Consider the following 20,143-nt stretch of genomic DNA (forward strand, 5'->3'; position numbering starts at 1 on the left):
TTTCGCCAGGGCCTCAGCGAAGTTCTAAAGGACGAATTGGCGTCGAAAGAGAAGCCTACTTCCCTTGACAACTTGATTAACTTAGCCAGAGAGCTGGACACGCGTCTCCGGGAACGCCGCTGTGAAAAGGCCAGCACCGTCAACAGTGTCCCGCTGCAGAGCCGCAGGGCCGCTGAGCAGGAGCGCCCTGTTAATAGTGTCCCGCTGCAGCACCGCAGAACCGACGATTCGGAGCCCATGGACCTCGACCGCTCTCGCCTTCCTCTCCGCGAACGCCGTCACAGACTCAGGTCAGGGGCATGTCTGTACTGCGGGCAACTAGGCCACTCCATCACCTCATATTCGGTTCGCCCAAACGACAGGGCTCGACTGTGACGCTGGGCACATGCACAAGACTTAAATTTGTTCCCAGTTCCGGTCCGAATATGCAATTCAGTGCCACGCTTTACCACAATGGTCACTCCCTCCCTCTGTCCGCGCTGGTCGACTCGGGCGCAGACGAAAACATCATCAAGGCTGGGGTACTGGGGTAGTGTCCCACTACCACATCGCCACCGACGCCTTGCCCATTCCCCGAGATGCCCAAGGCCTAAACGGGAAGTTGCTCTCGCAAATAACACGCCACACCACGCCTCTCCACCTTCAACTCTCCGGAAATCATAGCGAGGAGATCCGTTTTCACGTCACTGATTCCCCCCATAACCCAATCGTTCTAGGCATGCCTTGGCTAAAGCTACACAACCCTGTAATAAATTGTCCAACGGGCTCAGTTACGAGCTGCTCACTGTCACGCCTCTTGTCTCCGGTCGGCGCGGTCACCACTGGGGGCCACTGGTTCTCCCGTTCCCAACGAACCTGTTGACCTTTTGACTGTTCCTCCAATTTACCATGACCTAGAGGCTGTGTTTAGCAAACAAGAAGCTCTCTCCCTACCTCCTCATCACCAGTACGACTGTGCTATAGACCTGCTCCCGGGAGCCCCGCTCCCCGCTAGCCGCCTGTTTAACTCTCACGCCCAGAGAGAGAGTCTATGGAGAAGTACGTCCACGAGTCCCTGGCCTCGGGCATTATTACCCTTCTTTTTTGTGTCCAAGAAGGACCGCTCCCTTCGCCCCTGTATTGATTACCGGGGTCTCAATAACATCACGGTTAAGAACAAGTACCCCCTGCCTTTGATTAACTCTGCTTTCGAACCCCTGCAAGGTGCCACCATTTTCTCGAAGTTGGATCTCAGAAATGCCTATCATCTGGTCCGCATCCGGGAGGGAGACAAATGGAAGACGGCCTTCAAGACCCCGCTCGGCCACTTCGAGTACAAGGTGATGCCTTTTGGGTTGACCAACGCCCCTGCTGTCTTCCAGGCCCATGTCAATGACGTTCTCCGTGATGTCCTGAACCGCTCTGTCTTTGTCTATCTGGACGAAATTCTGATTTTCTCCCGCTCCATGGAGGAGCACATCCAGCATGTCCGCCGAGTCCTCCAGCGTCTACTAGAGAACAAGCTGTTTGTCATGGCGGAGAAATGTGAGTTCCACGTCTCCTTCATCGGGTTCCTCGGCTACATCATCGAGGGCGGCAAGATCCGGGCGGACCCCGAGAAGATCAAGGCGGTGACCGACTGGCCCCGTCCCACCAATGTCAAGCAGCTCCAACGCTTCCTGGGGTTTGCTAACTTCTACCGGCGTTTCGTCAGGGACTACAGCCGGGTCGCTGCACCCCTTACTCAACTCACCTCGCCTTCCATGCCCTTCGTCTGGTCGGACAGAGTGGACTCCGCCTTCGCCGAGCTACGCCAGCGCTTCACCTCCGTGCCCATCCTCGTTCAGCCGGACACGTCCCGCCAGTTCGTGGTGGAGGTAGACGCCTCAAGTACCGGAGTGGGGACGGTCCTTTCCCAACGCTCCGCTCTTGACCAGAGACTGCACCCCTGTGCCTTCTTCTCTCGCCGCCTGACTCCGGCAGAGGTCAATTACGATATCGGGAACCTGGAGCTCCTGGCAGTCAAACTGGCACTGGAGGAGTGGAGGCACTGGCTGGAGTGATCGGAGACCCCCTTCCTGGTCTGGACTGACCACAAGAACCTTGCCTACGTCCAGACACCCAAGCGCCTGAACTCCCGCGAGGCACACTGGGCACTGTTCTTCACCAGGTTCAATTTCACCCTGACCTACAGGCCTGGCTCCAAGAACACCAAGCCGGACGCCCTCTCCAGGCAGTTCATTCCCGAGGAGGGTTCCGCACACCCGGACACCATCCTTCCTTCCTCCTGCCTGGTGGCCGCCGCCACCTGGCAGATCCAGTCTGTCGTCCGGGAGGCCCAGCGCGTCCAGCCTGATCCAGGTAACGGCCCACCTAACCGGCTTTTTGTCCCCGACCTTGTCTGCTCCCAGGTCCTCCAGTGGGTCCACGCCTCCCGGTTCGCCCGTCATCCTGGGATCAACCGCACCCTTTCCCTGCTGAAGCGACACTTCTGGTGGGTCACCATGAGGGAGAACACCCGCGACTTCGTCCTTGCGTGCACCGTCTGTGCCCGTGGAAAGGCTTCCCACCAACCACCAGCCGGGCTCCTCAGGCCGCTCCCTGTTCCCGGTCGGCCTTGGTCGCACGTCGCCCTGGACTTTGTCACCGGACTGCCTCCTTCACACGGTAACACTGTCATTCTCACCATCGTGGACCGGTTCTCAAAGGCCGTGCATTTTGTCGCTCTCCCCAAACTCCCCTCTGTTTCAGAAACCGCGGACCTGATGGTGCTCCACGTCTTCCGTCTCCACGGGATCTCGGTGGACATCGTCTCCGACAGGGGCCCGCAGTTTATCTCCAAAGTATGGAAGGCTTTCTGCCGGTCCCTGGGGGCCACGGTCAGCCTCTCCTCCGGGTTCCACCCGCAGACCAACGGTCAATCGGACCGGGCCAACCAGGACCTGGGATCCGCCCTCCGCTGCGTGACCACCCGGGACCCCTCCGGCTGGAGTACGTTCTTGCCGTGGATCGAGTACGCCCACAACTCGCTGTCCTCCGCGGCCACAGGTCAGTCTCCCTTTGAGTCCTCCCTGGGCTACCAACCCCCACTGTTCCCTGCACAGGAAGAGGAGATCGCCGTGCCTTCGGTGCAGGACCACCTTCGCCGCTGCAGGAGGATATGGGAGGACACGAGGGCCGCGCTGCTCCGCACCGCTGAGCAGAACCGTCGCTTCGCCGACCGCCACCGGACTCCGGCTCCCGACTACCAACCAGATCAGATGGTTTGGCTCTCGTCCCGAGACCTTACACTCAAGTCCTTGTCCCGCAAACTCACCCCCCGTTTTGTTGGTCCGTATAAAATCCTGTTCGTTATCAACCCCTCGGTCGTTAAGCTCCAGCTCCCCGCCATCATGCGCATTCACCCCTCCTTCCATGTGTCTCCTCCTGCTCCAGAGCCTCCTCCTCCACTGATCATCGATGACCACCCGGCCTACATCGTCCGCCAGCTGCTGGACGTGCGTCCCCGTGGTCGTGGGTACCAGTACCTCGTGGACTGGGAGGGCTACGGCCCAGAGGAGCGCAGCTGGGTCTCCCGAGGGATTATCCTGGACCCTGAGGTCGTCCGGGATTTCCATCGCCATAACCCGGACAAGCCTAGGGGCCCGCCAGGAGGCGCCCGTCGAGGGGGGGGTCCTGTCACGATCGGAGCTCGAGTCTGCCAGATGAGGAGCAATCAGCGCGGCTGCAAGAGATCACCTCATCAAGCGTTCCCTACTTCAACTGGCAGATCCCGTCATCCGACGTCGCAGTGTTAAACTGCCTACCGAGGACTTCGCTCCAGCGCCCTTCCACCCTGACGTCTCGAGCCCCAGCGTCCTTCCACCCTAACGTCTCGAGCCAAGCAAAGAGGACTCCTGCTCGCTCTCAAGCGCAAGACCTGTGTCCTCTCTCTCTCGCTGCCGACAGCTGCACTGAAGTGCACTTGCTCTCATTCTTTTCCCCCCCAAGAACATTATAACCTCTGTGTTGTTCACATTCCCTTCTCCCCCCCAAGAACATTATAACCTCTGTGTTGTTCACATTCCTGTTTCACATTCCTGTTATACTCTGCTTGGTTGGGAAGAATAATTAAAGAACCCTAAAACCGCTCCATTATCTCCTCCTGTGTTTTGCTATTGGGCTCCGCAAGAACCCCATCCTCACACTTAGTTCTAACTCAGTGGGCAACAAAGTCCTGATGCCAACTAGGCTTGTTTCTGAGTGTAGGGATCGGAATTGATAAGATTGTATCGATATGATTCCATTATCGATTCTGCTTATCGATTCAATTCTTTATCGATTCCCTTATCGATCCCTGATCAATTTATAATTTAAATAAATATATTGGAAATGCAACAAAACTGAGCTGGTTAGAATAACAACATGCAACTTAACATTTCTGATTGTCATTTATTGTTGAGCCCCCATGTCAGAAAAATACAAAAACTGTAAAAAAAAAAAAAAGTATTAACTACACAATAAAATAAAATAATGTATTTGAGATTCTCTTAAACAATTTTTTTTTATTTTTAATTTTTTTATTCTTAAAGGAAAACTCCAACATTTTGGGAAATTAGCTTATTTAACATCTTCCCTGGAGTTAGACAAGAAGATACATACCTTTTTCGTCTCTCTGCATGCATTGGGCTTAGGGAACGCCTGGACCGTTAGCCTAGCTTAGCTTCATCACTGGAAGTGGGGCAGACATCTAGCTTAGTTCACTACAGTCAGGAAATATACTCCAAATACAATCAAAATACAACTCCCAAACGTTCCTGTAAACATGGTGCGACCTGTGTATTTACCACGTCTCCCAGTCACACAAGTCACATGAGTCAGACAAGTCACACGAGTCTCCCAGTCACACAAGTCTCCCAGTCACACAAGTCTCCCAGACACACAAGTCTCCTAGTCACATGCGTCTCCCAGTCACACAAGTCTCCAAGTCACACAAGTCTCCAAGTCACACAAGTCACACAAGTCTTCCAGTCACACATGTCTCCAAGTTACACAAGTCTCCCAGTCACACAAGTCTCCCAGTCACACAAGTCTCCATGTCACACGAGTCTCCCAGTCACACAAGTCTCCCAGACACACAAGTCTCCCAGTCACACAAGTCTCCCAGTCACACACGTCTCCCAGTCACACAAGTCTCCAAGTCACTTGTGTGACTGGGAGACTTGTGTGACTTGTGTGACAGGGAGACTCATGTGACTTGGAGACTTGTGTGTCTGGGAGACTTGTGTGACGTGTGTGACTGGGAGACTCATGTGACTTGGAGACTTGTGTGACTGGGAGACTTGTGTGACTGGGAGACTCGTGTGACTTGTGTGACTTGGATACTTGTGTGACTGGGAGACTTGTGTGACTTGGATACTTGTGTGACTTGTGTGACTGGGAGACTCGTGTGACTTGTGTGACTTGGAGACTTGTGTGACTAGTAAATACACAGGTCACAACATGTTTACAGGAACGTTTGGGAGTTGTATTTTGATTGTATTTGGAGTATATGTCCTGACTGTAGTGAACTAGGCTAGATGTCTGCCCCACTTCCAGTGATGAAGCTAAGCTAGGCTAACAGTCCAGGCGTTCCCTAACCCCAATGCATGCAGAGAGACAAAAAAGGTATGTATCTTCTTGTCTTGTCTTGTCTCCAGGGAAGATGTTAAATAAGCTAATTTCCCAAAATGTTGGAGTTTTCCTTTAAACTAATTTAATCTATTGAATAACGACCTGTTGAATGCAACTACAGTTCAATATCTTAAACTAATTAATTGAACTGTAGTTAGTTGCATTCAACAGGGCGTTATTCCTCTGACTCCTCCGTCTCTGGTCTTTCAGAAGACCAGCGTGCGCACGCACACACACACACACACACACACACACACACACACACACACACACACACACACACACACACACACACACACACACACACACACACACACACACACACAGACGACTCCCTGCCCGGTCCCCGCTCGCCCCCACCCTTTCTACCCTTTTACCTGAGATCAGTGTGTCTGTCCTTGGTTAGCTAGCGATAGCTCCGTGGCTAACGTTAGGTTATCCCGAATTAAATTAATGACTAGGTTGCAAAGCATTGAAGTAGTTTTCACTGCACAAAGAAACAGTCAAACAGCGGGAGCATTTCGGGAGCATATGCGACCAAAGCCCAGGCAATTTCGAGCCCTTAAGGAATCAATAGTCTGCTCTATGGCTACATGCGTGGCACTAACGTTATTGTTTTAAAATGCGCAACTGTCGGAAAAACATGGCAGCGATAAGAGGAATCGATAGTCACGGATGCATGCGATTCCAGGAATCGGACAATTAGGAACCGGCTCACAACGGAGTGCGATGAGTGCGAGCCAGACGGGATGCGTTCCATTTCTTTCCATCGCTGAAAAGAAAGGTGCTTTTGCCAATCTTCAAGTCATTGGTGCACTGTATCTCGGGTGTGCTTTGGGGACATGATGTGGTGTTCTAATCCTGACTCTCTCCCCCTCCTGAAAGACAGGTGCGTGAGCGCCACGCTTAACATCTGTGTAGCGCTTCCTTTTGGCTTGCTTGTTTTGGACCGTTTCTCTCACAGTCTCATTCTGTGATCTCACAGTAGGCTGCAAGGGCAGTATGTCCAGTTTTCCACGGTTGAAACTGCTGGATCGGCGTCTGGATGCAACTCCTCAGAACACGATGGGAGCATTTGACAGCGCCGGATTAGCCGCCGGATAGTAGACTGAAATCCGATCGTGAGAAATGTCCCTTTCCGAAGGCTGCCGATGTGAACTGAGGTCCATTGTTTGTCTGTGACAACGCTCTCTGGGTTACCATGGCAGCCGAACACAGAGCTTAGGAACTTGGTTACATCCGTAGTTGTAGCGTTGTGATAAAAGGCTACCTCTGGCCACTTGGAATAGTAGTCTGTCAGTGTGATCGCATAAGGGCAGGCTGGCACAGCTGACTAGAAGGGCCCGACTATGTCGAGGCCTAGTTTCTTCCACGGGCCATCTGGCAGTGGAACTGGCTGTAGAGGTGCAAAATGTATCTTGGCCGTCTTGTCATTAGACTGACACATTTGGATATGCAGGCCTGAACCTGAGAGTCCATCTTCGGCCACCAGTAGAGATCCCGCAGACGCTGCTTAGTGCGTACGACCCCCTGGTGGCTCTCGTGTGCCAGTAAGAGCAATGTATGATGCAAGGAGACTGGTGCGATGAGGCGGTTGCCTCTGAGGACGTAATTGTCCTTGACTGACAGTTCCTCTCTGATTTTGAAGTATGCGGTCAGATCTTGGCTCACCGATTTCTCTGAATGAGGCCAACCCCTGTTAATCTGATCACGCAGTGCAGTCACTTCAGGGCAGGTAGAGAAGGCAGCCCCAAACTCAGTCACCGACAGGGCACTGAGTGTAGCAGAGATGTGTGCGACTATCTCAAGCTCCACATCCATAGCAGGGTCAGTAGAAGCAGGCAGGGGAAAGCATGAAAGTCAGTCAGCCGTGTAGTTTTGTGATCCGGGTCTGTAGATTATATCGTAGTCGAAGCAGAGAAGACGTGCTGACCATCGGGCGATGCGCATCCCAGCACGGTCTATGCCCTTTGTTGTGAGCAGAGTGTTGAGAGCCTGATGGTCGGTACAGAGAGTAAACCGTCATCCCCACAAGTACATTCTCCATTTCTCTGTGGCCCACATGCATGCAAGGGTCTCCTTCTCCACAGTTGAATAATTTCGCTGTCTCTGAGAGTGTACGAGAGGCAAAGGCCAACACTTTCTCTGTGCCATCTGGATGAATTTGAGTGAATACTCCACCCAAACCGTAGTCACTTGCATCAATGGAGATCACTGTGTGGAGGGCAGGGTCAAACAGAGCGAGAGCTGGGCTATCTACCAGCAGCTGTTTGACTCGATCAAAACTGTTTTTCGCAGCGTCAGTCTATGTGAAGGTGTCTGTAGCACTCACACACTCACGTATAGGGGCTACGACTGTCGCAAAATTAGGCAGAAACATCGAGTACTATGATACCAGTCCTAGAAAGGAATGCAGGGAGACACCATCGGAGGGAGCAGGAGCTTTCAGAACTGCGTCGGTGTGTTCTTTGACTGGCAGGGTACCATCAACTGAGATGATGTGTCCAAGTTAGCGAAGGGAGGGCTTGTTGAAGTGACATTTATCCTCATTGAGCATTAGGCCAGCATCATCTAGCTTCCGCCGCACCGTCTTCAGGTTTTGATCGTGGACGGCAGCGGTAGGACCGTAGATGATCAGATCGTCCAAGTAGCTTTGAATGCCTGGACTGTCCCTGAGAATTGTAGCCATCATTTTCTGAAAGGCAGAGGGCGCCAAAGCCAGACCGTACAGAACCTGAACAGGCCCTCGTGAGTGATACATGCGGTAAGGTCACGGCTCTCCTCATGCAACGGTACTTGGTAGTATGCACTTGCCAGGTCAATCGTGGAGAACACTTTTGCTCCCCGCAGGTTGGAGAGTAGCTCATCCATGTGTGGCAGTGGGTAACAGTCCATAACCACAGCACTGTTCGGTTCACGGAGGTCCACGCACATGCAGATTCCACAGTTTTTCTTCTGTGTTACTACGATCGGTTGTGTGCATTCAAGATATAATCTCTTTTAATCTTTACAGTAAATCTATTATTATATTGTTCCAATATATTTTTCACGTTCTGTTTGGCCAAGTTCAGCTCCAACTCCATAGTGAAGTTTGCGGACGACACAGTGGTGGTGGGGCTGATCTCGGACAACGACGAGAAGGCCTACCGGGAGGAGGTTGAGGTACTGGAACGCTGGTGCCAGGACAACAGCCTGCTCCTGAACATTGGTAAAACCAAGGAGCTGATCGTGGATTATAGGAGAGGACAGCAGGGGACACACACACCACTGAGGATAAACGGGGCTACCGTGGACAGGGTGAGCAGCTTTAAGTACCTGGGGGTCCACATCTCAAAGGATCTGACATGGTCAACACACATAGACTCAGTCGTAAAAAAGGTGAAGCAGCGCCTCTACCACCTGAGACAGTTAAGGAAGTTCAGAGTATCTGGGAAGATACTCCAGTCCCTCTACTCCGGAGCTGTAGAGAGCATCTTGACTGGAAACATCACTGCCTGGTATGGAAACAGGACAAGAAGGCCCTACAGAGAGTGGTGCGCTCAGCCGAGCGTACCACGGGTATTGCACTACCACCCCTGCAGGTTCTATACAACAAGAGGTGCAAATCCAGAGCCTGCAGAATAATGAAAGACCCACACCACCCCAACAACAGCCTGTTCATGCTGCTGAGGTCAGGCAGACGCCTACGAACCCCAGCTACTAGGACAGAGAGGCTTCGGCTCAGCTTCTTCCCCCAGGCCATCAGAGCCTTGAACACTGAACTCTCCACACACAAGCACACATGAGCACAACTTCGACACACACACTGTACACGCTCACACACTAGCAGCCACTTTAACATGAGCAAGCACACACTCATGCTGCACACGCCCACACTTATGGCCACTAAGGAAAGGTCACTTTAAAAATAGTATAGTAGAGATTGTATAAAATAGCAATCTACAGAAAGACCCAGTGCCCCATCCGTAGCTAACAGTGTATTGCACTACCACAGGACCTAGCATGTCCTTCATGCTCTGTAAATAACTATGTACAAATACCGATATGCCCTACTATGTTACTTGTTTATTGCACAATATTGTTTTATTGGATTCTATTATATGTTGTTACTACTGTATTGCACATCGTTGCGGGCAAGACCACCCGCATTTCATTGTATACTTGTATGCCGTGACAAATAAATCTCTTGACTTGACTTGAGTATAGTGAATAGACATTAAACAACAAATATAAATTTGTATTCATTTTATTCTCGTCATTGAGCAATCCTTGAATATAGGTAGGTACTAATCTTGCAGTTCCACTTGGATGGAAAGACATTCAGGACACAACTGCCATAGAAAGGATTGTATTATGTGATTGAATGGAAGAAACGTCTTGATTTTAAATGATATAGCACTTTGGCAGAAAATGTTCTTCTTTAGCAATCAAATGTGTTGCAGTTCACAAAGATTCAACCATCAATATTGTTTGCTCTGGGAGTGGAGACCACTAGTCACGACCACTAACTTGTGTTTCAGAAACCTTGTTTAAATATGTGTAGTATGTAGTAGGATACAAATAGTTAGTTGCTGATGTGGCCAACAGCGTCGACTGCAGCGGCTGTTCTACCTCAAACTGGATCTGAGGACCACGGGTGCGATGGATCTGCTCTATACGTCGTCCTCAGTTGACGCTTAGAGAGCGCTGTTGTCATGCCCAGTTGGTAGATTTTTTGCAGACGGACTTACTTTTACCATGTGCTTGACGGTGAGCACTACCCCTTTAATCGACGGGAGTATCACTCCGCAAGTCGTCACAGGGACTATATAGACCTCTCGGAACAGCGCTCTCGTCTTTTGCTGAAATCTCCAGAGCCAGTGGTCTTGAAACACACATCTCCCCAGGAAATCGAGCCTCAGCATGCAGCCCGAAACTACGGTGTAAGTAGTGTTTATAGGCAGTTGTTCTGCATATTATAGCATTTGTTAAGTTTCCGACAGTCTATAGTGTTTGTGAGATTCTTTTCCAGAGATTTTGGTAATATTTTCCACTCCAAAAGCGTGTTTCTAAAGTACCGATGTGGAGTGAAAAAACACAGGCTTTGTCTGTGTTTTACGCTGGCCCTCACGCTCGTGCCCGAGGGACAATTGACGTATTTATTTAGCAAATGCAATTTCGCAAAGTTTTCACATTGCTGTATTTAGTTTATTCATTACTGGGTCATATTCTATATAATATATTTCATTTTATCAACCTAGAACGGACGATGAGTGTGGCGGGTCGGCGCACCCCGCATAGCCAGAGATGAATGCTTGCCGGCCGCACCCTTTCATTAGCTCAGCTAGCTCCCCGGCTAGCTGCAGCTAACGTCAAGGGGAGCATGTCTATGTTCCCCGGGTCCTATGTTCCCCGGGTTCTATGTTCCCCGCTTTGATTGATTGATTGATTGAAAATGTTAGACCACCAGCCCTGATTCCAAACTCTAACCTTAACCAGTTCGAAAGAGGGCCTAAGCTTAACCAGTTCGAAACAAGGCGGACATTAATAATTAATCAAATAAAAAAAAATTATAAAATTTTCAATCTATTAATCAATCAAGCGGGGAACATAGGACCCGGGGAACATAGGACCCCGGGAACATAGGACCCGGGGAACATAGGACCCCGGGAACATGGGACCCGGGGAACATAGGGATGATCCCACGTCAAGCTAGCCCAAGACCCAGAGCTTCAGCCCACTGCTGCTGTCCAGGGAAGATGCTTGTAGAGAGGCAGAGGGCATAGAGGAAGACAAGGCTCGAGGAAGAGAACAGGGTAAGTGTGAATAAAAAATTTAACACACACATTCAATTATTTTATGAATAATATGTAAAAAGAATATATAGAAAAAATGTAACTAATAATCTATCACAAACCGATGTACGTTCAACTTCATGAATTTTCTAACTGGGCCAGTGGTCTCAGGAGAGATATAGACCCTCATCCTCACATTTGTTTACACTGGTAATTCAGTTTCTGTTTATTTAAAGGGGAACTATCTTATAAATGGCCTTTTTCAGTGTTTAGCATTGTTTCCTAGCTATGTGAACTTATATTAATATGATCTATGTCTCAAAATTCTCATATTGGCGCATTCTTCCAATTATCCTCTCACAATATTCACCCTCACTGAACTGAGTCATTTGAAAATGTGCGCGATATGTGATGTCAGAGAGACACCGCTGCATGTTAATGTTCAGGCGGCGGGACCCGGCGCAGTGGTTTAGGAGCCCAGCCTCAAAACGGCTCGAGATCTTGAGGTAGAAAAATGCTGTTTTTGAGGACTTGATTAGAAATACAAAACAATGAATAAAAAAAATATATATATTACAGAGGTGTTCCATAGACTCACAGGAATTGTGTAAAAGTGCCCAAATAGTGAAAGAAATAGTAAAATAGTTCCCCTTTAAAAAGGACAGTAGGCCTACACATTAATCAACATTACTGTAAATGTGCCAGTTTTAGCCAGCTGGCTCATTCACAACTGTAGTCCCTTTGGTAAGATGTTATTAAACCATACACCTAAAACAGAAGCATTATTTACAACACAATCCAACATGATAAAGGTAAAAGCAATAACAAAATACACAATGAACTGATTAAAAGTGGTAACATATTTTATTTGTTAATAATAGCCAGGTATTGCGTTTCTTTGTAAAGGTGTGGTACAGTAGGTAAGTAGCACAGTATCTTATTTCAGTTTATAGGATGTTCCAAAACTGATTGACTGAAGGAGGAGCTGGACCTAAACTTCACAGTACAGTCCCCTCTCTGGGTAGATCTTGTGGACATATTATATTGTTTACATGGTTTACTTTTATCATATTTTTATATTCAGATCACATTTTATTGCCTGTATGTATGTCTTTCTATACATTGTCTGGTATCCCGTTTCGACTTTATCTAATCAGGAGAGAGAACTCCACACTGCAAAAATGGTCTGACAAAAAAAAAACTAAACTTCACAGTACAGTCCCCTCTCTGGGTAGATCTTGTGGACATATTATATTGTTTACATGTGTTACGGACGGTGTCCTTATGTCTGTATATAGAGGGAGTAATGTATGTTATCTCTTGTATATATAGGCATGTTTTGTTTGTTGTTGTTTTGTCTCCCTCCTGTGTAACATATCCCATTCTCAGGTGTCTCCCAGTCCCAGTTGCAGCAGCAGCTGTTCAATCAGCAACTCACCCCAGTGCAACGGCAGGTGAAGCTGATTCTGCAATCAACATCCACTCTCCCTTCATATACCCATTTGTGTGCAGTGTTAGTTAGCTCCCTGGTTCGTTTGGTTGTGGTAATTATACTTGGTCTGTGTCTGTGGTTGTGGTAATTATACTTGGTCTGTGTCAATGTGGGAGCTCATCTTTGTGTGTCTTTGGTATAGAGCTGGTGAAGGCTCTGGCACTTTGTGCTGTTAGTTAGTTTAGGAGTTTAGTTTAGTTTTGTGCTGTCTGTGTTCTGCAGTGATGGCCAAATGAAGCACTGAACCAGTATTGAACCACTTCACCAAATGTATTGAACATGGGTTCATTCATTCAAATGTTCGTTTCAGTGCCATCTCCTGGCGAAATAGGAGACTGCAAAACAGGTTAGGAGACTGCAAAACAGGTTTGCTTTGCAGTCTCCTATTTCGCCAGCAGATGGCACTGAAAAAAGCAATGTTTAGAATTGATTGTTTTGTAATATATATATTGTTACGCACTCACACTTAATTGATTTGATCATAACAATAACAGGTGTTCCCAATGGAACAGAGTATAAAGAGGCTGGCATGCAACACACCTTTCTATTCCCTACACAGGTTCACACACAGGTTTTTACTTTGAATTATTTCCTTCTGGGGATGGAGATTAATTGTATGATTGATAGTGTAAATATATGTAGTTGGGACAGAGAGGGTGTGCTTGGAAAACGGGATGTGCAGGATAATGATGATGGCTGTGCTTGTGTAACTAGGGCAGGGTGTGATTATGGGACTCTGGGGGACCCTGATGTAAACAAGACGAAAGTATTTATCTGGTCTGCATCCCCTTAACAATTGTATGTATTGAGCTGTACTGTACCCATTCTGCAATCTGTTAATAAACTTCTGTTAATAAACTTGTTATTCAAAGATTTTTATTGAGGAATAGAATTTTTTCAACAGTTTTTGGATTGAGACGGTTTCTTTTCTTGCTGACCACTTCTCCAGCTTTTGAGAAAACCCGTTCACATGGAACAGATGAGGCTGGAATACAAAGATAGCGTTTTGCCAGTCTGAACAAATGAGGGTACACATGCTTGTGGTTGCGCCAGTACAAAAGTGGATCTTCAGATCTTTCCAGGGGAGGATCAGTGTTGTATCTCTGGACCTCTACAGTGGCATCTGCTGTGGCATTTCGTGACCTTCTCGCAGTCGCAGCATCTTGGTCCATAGTTTTCCACAGGTAAAGGCTGAAAGAGAAACACAACAGTATTTATTTAGTACTTAAAGGTTTCAATTTGTATCATATTTTTTACTTATTTAGTCCTGTACATCAATAATAATCTAGTTATAATATTACCTGTGGAGGGTGGATTTTCTACATTTGGTGCAGTGTGTTGTGGTTGAGCTGATGTGTCTGTGTGCTTCATCAGTGCTGCACATTCACCTGTCAGTCTTGTTACTGCTACATGCGCTTGGGTTTTGCTGTGGAAGCCGATGGTTTTGTTTTTGATTGAAAAGTTTGATTGAAAAGTTTATTAACAGATTGCAGAATGGGTACAGTACAGTACAGCTCAATACATACAATTGTTAAGGGGATGCAGACCAGAGAAAGACTTTCGTCTTGTTTACATCAGGGACCGTCCGTCCCCCATTTTCAATTCATCATAGTATCCTCTAATGAACGAGAGTGTTGGTTATGACGTGACAGACAGTGGAGCTGTTTGCAGATAGTGAGCATTTTGACGTGTTGCGTGGTGGCGATGTCTCGCAGACAATACAACTACAAGTATAATTATATAATATATATATTTTATATAAAAAAAATTATATACAAAAAAAAAAAAAGTATCAAAAACTATCGATATCTCAGCACCCCCACTCCCCGCGGACTTCTCGCGTCCCTGCTTGAGGCTAGAATTTCCTGCACTGTAGTTTCTCGAAATGTCAACGCTCATTGAGAGCTCTGGATGCCCTGTGCTCATATGACTACAAATCATCATCATTCAGTGATTCAAAATGGCCGACCTCCGCGAAAATATGATCACATTTCAAAAACTAAAATCTCACTAATAACACTTTAACCTATTGGTAAACAAACGTATTGCTGAAAATATACACCATGACTGCTGTTGTGACATGGTTAGGATGTTTACTCTTGGATGCATTTGAACAGAAAACGCAACATTATGTCATACAGTCTCTAGACAGATTGATTTATGACATGATGTCACCTGCGGTATACAGGACCGCACGGGCGGAAGAGGTTAAACGCCTCCATCTCTCAGTTTCGGGGTATGGATCAGTCCGAGATTGAATTTATAGGCCCAAATAGAGTCGTATAGAACAGCCTCTCACACACACACCGGTTAACCGGTAGATTTGATCATCATACGAGTGGCGCTGGCAGAGTACGGAGCCGCGCCCTTCCACGTCGCCCAGTGGAGGCCGGACGCCCAGCCTATGTGCTCCCCGGCAGGGTGCTAGTTGCCATGCAGATTGGCGGAGCCACAGCGCTGAACCACCAGCCGCCGCCTTCGCTGCAGTCGTGCACCCCAATGTCGCCGAAGATGCAGGGCGAGCAGCCGTCGTTGTCTCTGTCCGCGGTGCTGAGGCCGAAGCCGTTCTGGTCCATGCCGGCGTAAGTCCCGAGGATAGCGTCGCCTGCGGAGAGAGAGAGAGAGAGAGAGAGAGAGAGAGAGAGAGAGAGAGAGAGAGAGAGAGAGAGAGAGAGAGAGAGAGAGAGAGAGAGAGAGAGAGAGAGAGAGAGAGAGAGGAGAGAGAGAGAGAGGAGAGAGAGAGAGAGAGAGAGAGAGAGAGAGAGAGAGAGAGAGAGAGAGAGAGAGAGAGGAGAGAGAGAGAGAGAGGAGAGAGAGAGAGAGAGAGAGAGAGAGAGAGAGGAGAGAGAGAGAGAGAGAGAGAGAGAGAGAGAGGAGATGAGAGAGAGAGAGAGAGAGAGAGGAGGAGAGAGAGAGAGAGAGAGAGAGAGAGAGAGAGAAGGATAGTGAGAGAGAGAGAAAAAAAAATTAAATAAAAAAGAGGCTTCATTTTCCATACATACATACATTATTTCCTTATTTCATTCCATTTCATTATTTCCTTATTGCATAGATTTTACATCTATACATACATTAGTTTGTCTTTAGAGCAGGGCGATAGACCACCAGCCCTGATTCTAAACTCTAACCTTAACCAAATTCGAAAGAGGGCCTAAACTTAACCAGTTGGAAACAAGGCGGACAGTAATACAATTAGCAATCAATCAATCAATTCAATAACCCACGCTCACTTAAAATAGCGCACCTCCCAGCTATATAGGGCAAAGAAAACTTTTTTTCCCTATAGGGCAAAGAAAACTATTTTTAATTTGTTTTACCTACTTTCTATAGAAGCATCTAAGAATGAAGTTCTATAGAAAGTAGGTTAAAAACTAAAGAAAAGTTGGATGTGTTAGTTTGTTGGATGTCTAGGTGAAAGACAGTTGGATGTCTTAGTTTGTTGGATGTCTTAGTTGAGAGACAGTTGGATGTGTTAGTTTGTTGGATGTCCTACTGAGAACAGTTGGATGCACTTCCGAGCTGCTTCCACATGGAGGCAACTTCTCCTTTTTTTTTTAAAGTTATCCTCTACATACAAACCAATGGCTTTCCACTCTAAGAAAAAGCAGATTTTTTCGCTTCCCCCCCCTTGTGTTCCGATCGCCACCGGGGCCACAATTGTCCACGGAATGACACAATATCGCACACAACCCTTCACATAACCCTTCAAGTGCTTCATCTCTTATCGTTTTCTTTTAATCATCGTGAGAATGAAGTCATGCATCTGCCCTCATTGAAATACATTGAAAGTGAAATAATAATAAAATATCTAGGGTTCTCTCTCCTGATTGGATAAAGTGGGATCAGGATACGAGAACATGTATTTTCTGTTTACTGCAGAGTGGAGGGACTGGAAGACCCATGTTACTAACCAGACACTCCAGTGATGGCTGTCAGAATGTAGAGAATGTTTTGACAATCATTGGCCACGGTTGTTATTTAATGATAATCACCTGCTAGTTGGGTACAAACACCTGTTGTTTGCCAACCAAGATGTCTGCATGGGAATACTATGAGTAGTCATTTCTGGAGGAGACGTGAGGCAACCCTGGTAGTGGTTACCTGCATCTCCTTTGTACGCTCCAACACTCAGCTTGAAAGCCTCGTTCTCGCTGCCCAGTCTAAAGTTGCTGTACTCTGCAAAAGCAGAACCTCCTTCATGGTCGAAAATGTCCACCTTCATGGTCCACGTCTTCCCTCTGTTCTTAGTTAGTGAGAAGACCCTTCTCAGACCTAACCAGTGGTCCCCTGACAAAGACAGGATTGGAGAGAAAACATTTTCTTCACTTTGGGATGATTTGGCCATGGCACTGCTCAAGACAAACTCTGAGGGCAGGATCCACTAGGAATGGATTGCGCGGTGGAAATTGCACCCTTAACTGTGCGGGGTTTGCGCATGGTATTGAAGCATATTCTGTGAGTAGAGCGCTGGTTTCCAAGGAAGAATTCAAACTGGAGATTGGTTTCAGAGGCAATCGCTCAATTGATGAAAAGGTGATTTATTCAACAGACAAAAGCAACGCAGGTTACACAGCACAGCAGCAACAGGTCCATCCTTGTCACAGCCTCTTCCAGACTGCATCCCTAGCAATGGTCCAACATGGTTCTTATATCAAAACTGTTGACCCCTAATATCAAGATGAGCTGGTCTGAGTCACATGGCCTTTGATCAACAGGTTTTGATCAACAATGGTCTTGTGATCATGGGTGAGTCAGGGCCCCACCCTAGCTGGTAATCTGGGTTTCTGTGTGTGTGTGTGTGTGTGTGTGTGTGTGTGTGTGTGTGTGTGTGTGTGTGTGTGTGTGTGTGTGTGTGTGTGTGTGTGTGTGTGTGTGTGTGTGTGTGTGTGTGTGTGTGTGTGTGTGTGTGTGTGTGTGTGTGTGTGTGTGTGTGTGTGTGTGTGTGTGTGTGTGTGTGTGTGTGTGTGTGTGTGTGTGTGTGTGTGTGTGTGTGTGTGTGTGTGTGATCTAATAGCCATGTGAGTGTGTCTATATGGGTGAGAGTGGGGTTTTTGTGTGTGTGTGTGTGTGTGAGTGGGGTATTGTGTGTTAGTTAATCAGGTTACACAAAAACCAAGGGCCCCTGAGAGGTCATGTGAGACAGAGTGTGTGTGTTTCAGACCGACAGCTGTATTTGTGTAACTTAGTATCAAATCAATTTGCCATATGAATTAAATTGTTACTTCAGTATCTGCTCCATCTTTGCGAGCTATCCACTAAGGACATTTTCCCTGATCTGCTCCAGCGCAGTTAGCTCGCGGAGCAGTCTGCACCTGACAGCGCTGAGAGAGGCAGAGAGAGGGAGTTCGGAGGACGTTCACTCGTTTAAACAAACTGTATAAACGTTCAGGTGGACCAAATGTGAGAATGATACATTGTTTGATTTTGGTTTGCGTTCACACTGCCCTTTTTTTAGCTAACCTAATTTGTAACTGAGGGGTACAATTCCCTGACTGTATTACTAGATATGATACTTACTACCACTACCTTTGTACTTAATATTCGGCCACCCAGTACACGGCATAAATATATTATGATGAACACTGTCACGTAGATGAAACGGATCCAACACAAATGTACGAATTAGAAATAGGTCTTTATTTCTACACAGCGATGGTGTGTAGAGCAAGCACTTAATCAAATCAATCACATTTATGAATGGGAATTAGTATGCACTTTTATGGCAAGAGTATTCGTCGGTATATCAATAGAGAATGTCCAATCTCTGAAGGCGCAGGTGGTACATATACGACCTGGAATAGTTTAAGGAATAACAGCAATGATACTTTAATGATTATATACTGGATACACTAAGGGGGGTTAATCCGGTCGCTTGTAAGCCGACAGGAGTAGGAGGGGGGGGGGGGGTAGAATCCGGCTGCCTCATCCGGCCAAGGGTATCCCAGGTGAACCCACTGTAGTGCCGTTCAATGCGCCGGCGATCCTTGGACCACAGATGAAAGCAGGTGGACTCTTTGTGGGCCGGCGTCATCCGGTCCACGGAGGAGAGATGTGAAGCGACCTCGTCTTGCAGAGCGTCTCCTCACCTTGCGTCCTCTCCAGGGGGGGGGGGTTCCAACACACGGCAGTGTCGGGGGTCTTTATCCATGGAATAATCAAAGTATACAAAGCATAATCCGTGCCTGGGAAGGCGGGCTGTCGTCGGTAGAATAATCCGGTATACAGGTCCACTCGCTCGTCGGCTCTGGGGCTCCTCGGGTGCAGCTTCACGTGGGGTCAACCACCCTGGATAAGCAGCCAGTTCTCTGCCCGAAACGATGGGGTACTGACTACGGTAGTATTCTCACCGCACGAAGCACTATATATTAACAGACTATTATTAGCTTAATAGACTACGTCCAACTCGACGATATAGTGCCAAATATGACTATTCAAATATTAATATACACGATGTCTCAATACCGATGGTAGGCGAACTTGGCCTTACTCCCACACGTGGCGTCGCGGGGAGGCTTTACGTCTGTGACTCTATTGGAGGGTAAGAAACTGGACTGAAAAGGAAGTCCTACTTTAGTAGCGCAGTATATATACGCACTATGAACAAATAGTCCCATTAGTGGTGCGGTAGCCAGATTCCTACGCGGAACTAGGACTTGTTCGTACATGTGGAGCGGTACGTTTGAACTGGGTCTGAGGGGTATGGCAGCCTGGCACCAAGGTCTCCACCAATAGTAGAATGGAGACTATTATGGGATGTTCAGTAGGCTAGAATGGATATTCAATGCATATTGTACAAGGAATATACAAGGGATATCAGGGAATATTAGAGAATATACAAATACAATTAAATATATATATATAAATAAATATATATATTCGGTTTAATCTGGCCCTTCACAACAGCCACCCCCTGATTGGTCCCAGACCTAATCAGTTAAACAGAGACAGATTAATCGCGTTGTCTATTTACACATAAGGGTTTGCTGTAGGGGTCAGTCAACTTCACAAAGTCATAGGGTTATAGGGTCATGGTCATCATCGATTGTGTCTGGGAGTCGGGGCAGTTCTATGAGCCTCGCCACGGGACGGGTGTAAGTGCGACCCTGGACGAGCACTTCAGCTGCTCGGACCTTGCCGTCGGCACCGGTGATCACTTTGCTTACGCGGCCGGCCGGCCACATAGCTCTGGGCAGTGATTGATCAATAATCATGACGACTGTTCCTTCTGTCAAATTGTCTCTCTGGG

General features: G+C 47.6%; 1 pseudogene across 1 annotated transcript in view; it reads right to left on the reverse strand.

Annotated features, from left to right (window-relative positions):
- Window positions 1-15,207: 15,207 nt before the first annotated feature.
- LOC311242025 (angiopoietin-4-like) overlaps window positions 15,208-20,143 on the reverse strand; it is a 28,640-nt pseudogene continuing 23,704 nt past the window's right edge. Inside the window, exons 3-4 of the transcript in view lie at window positions 16,999-17,184; window positions 15,208-15,502 (exon numbers count right to left, since the gene is read on the reverse strand). The product of the transcript in view is annotated as an angiopoietin-4-like (transcript). The remainder of the gene's footprint in view (window positions 15,503-16,998; window positions 17,185-20,143) is intronic.

Source organism: Notolepis coatsorum (assembly GCF_963971535.1).
Source record: "Notolepis coatsorum genome assembly, chromosome: 15".
NCBI classification, from domain to species: Eukaryota; Metazoa; Chordata; class Actinopteri; order Aulopiformes; family Paralepididae; genus Notolepis; species Notolepis coatsorum.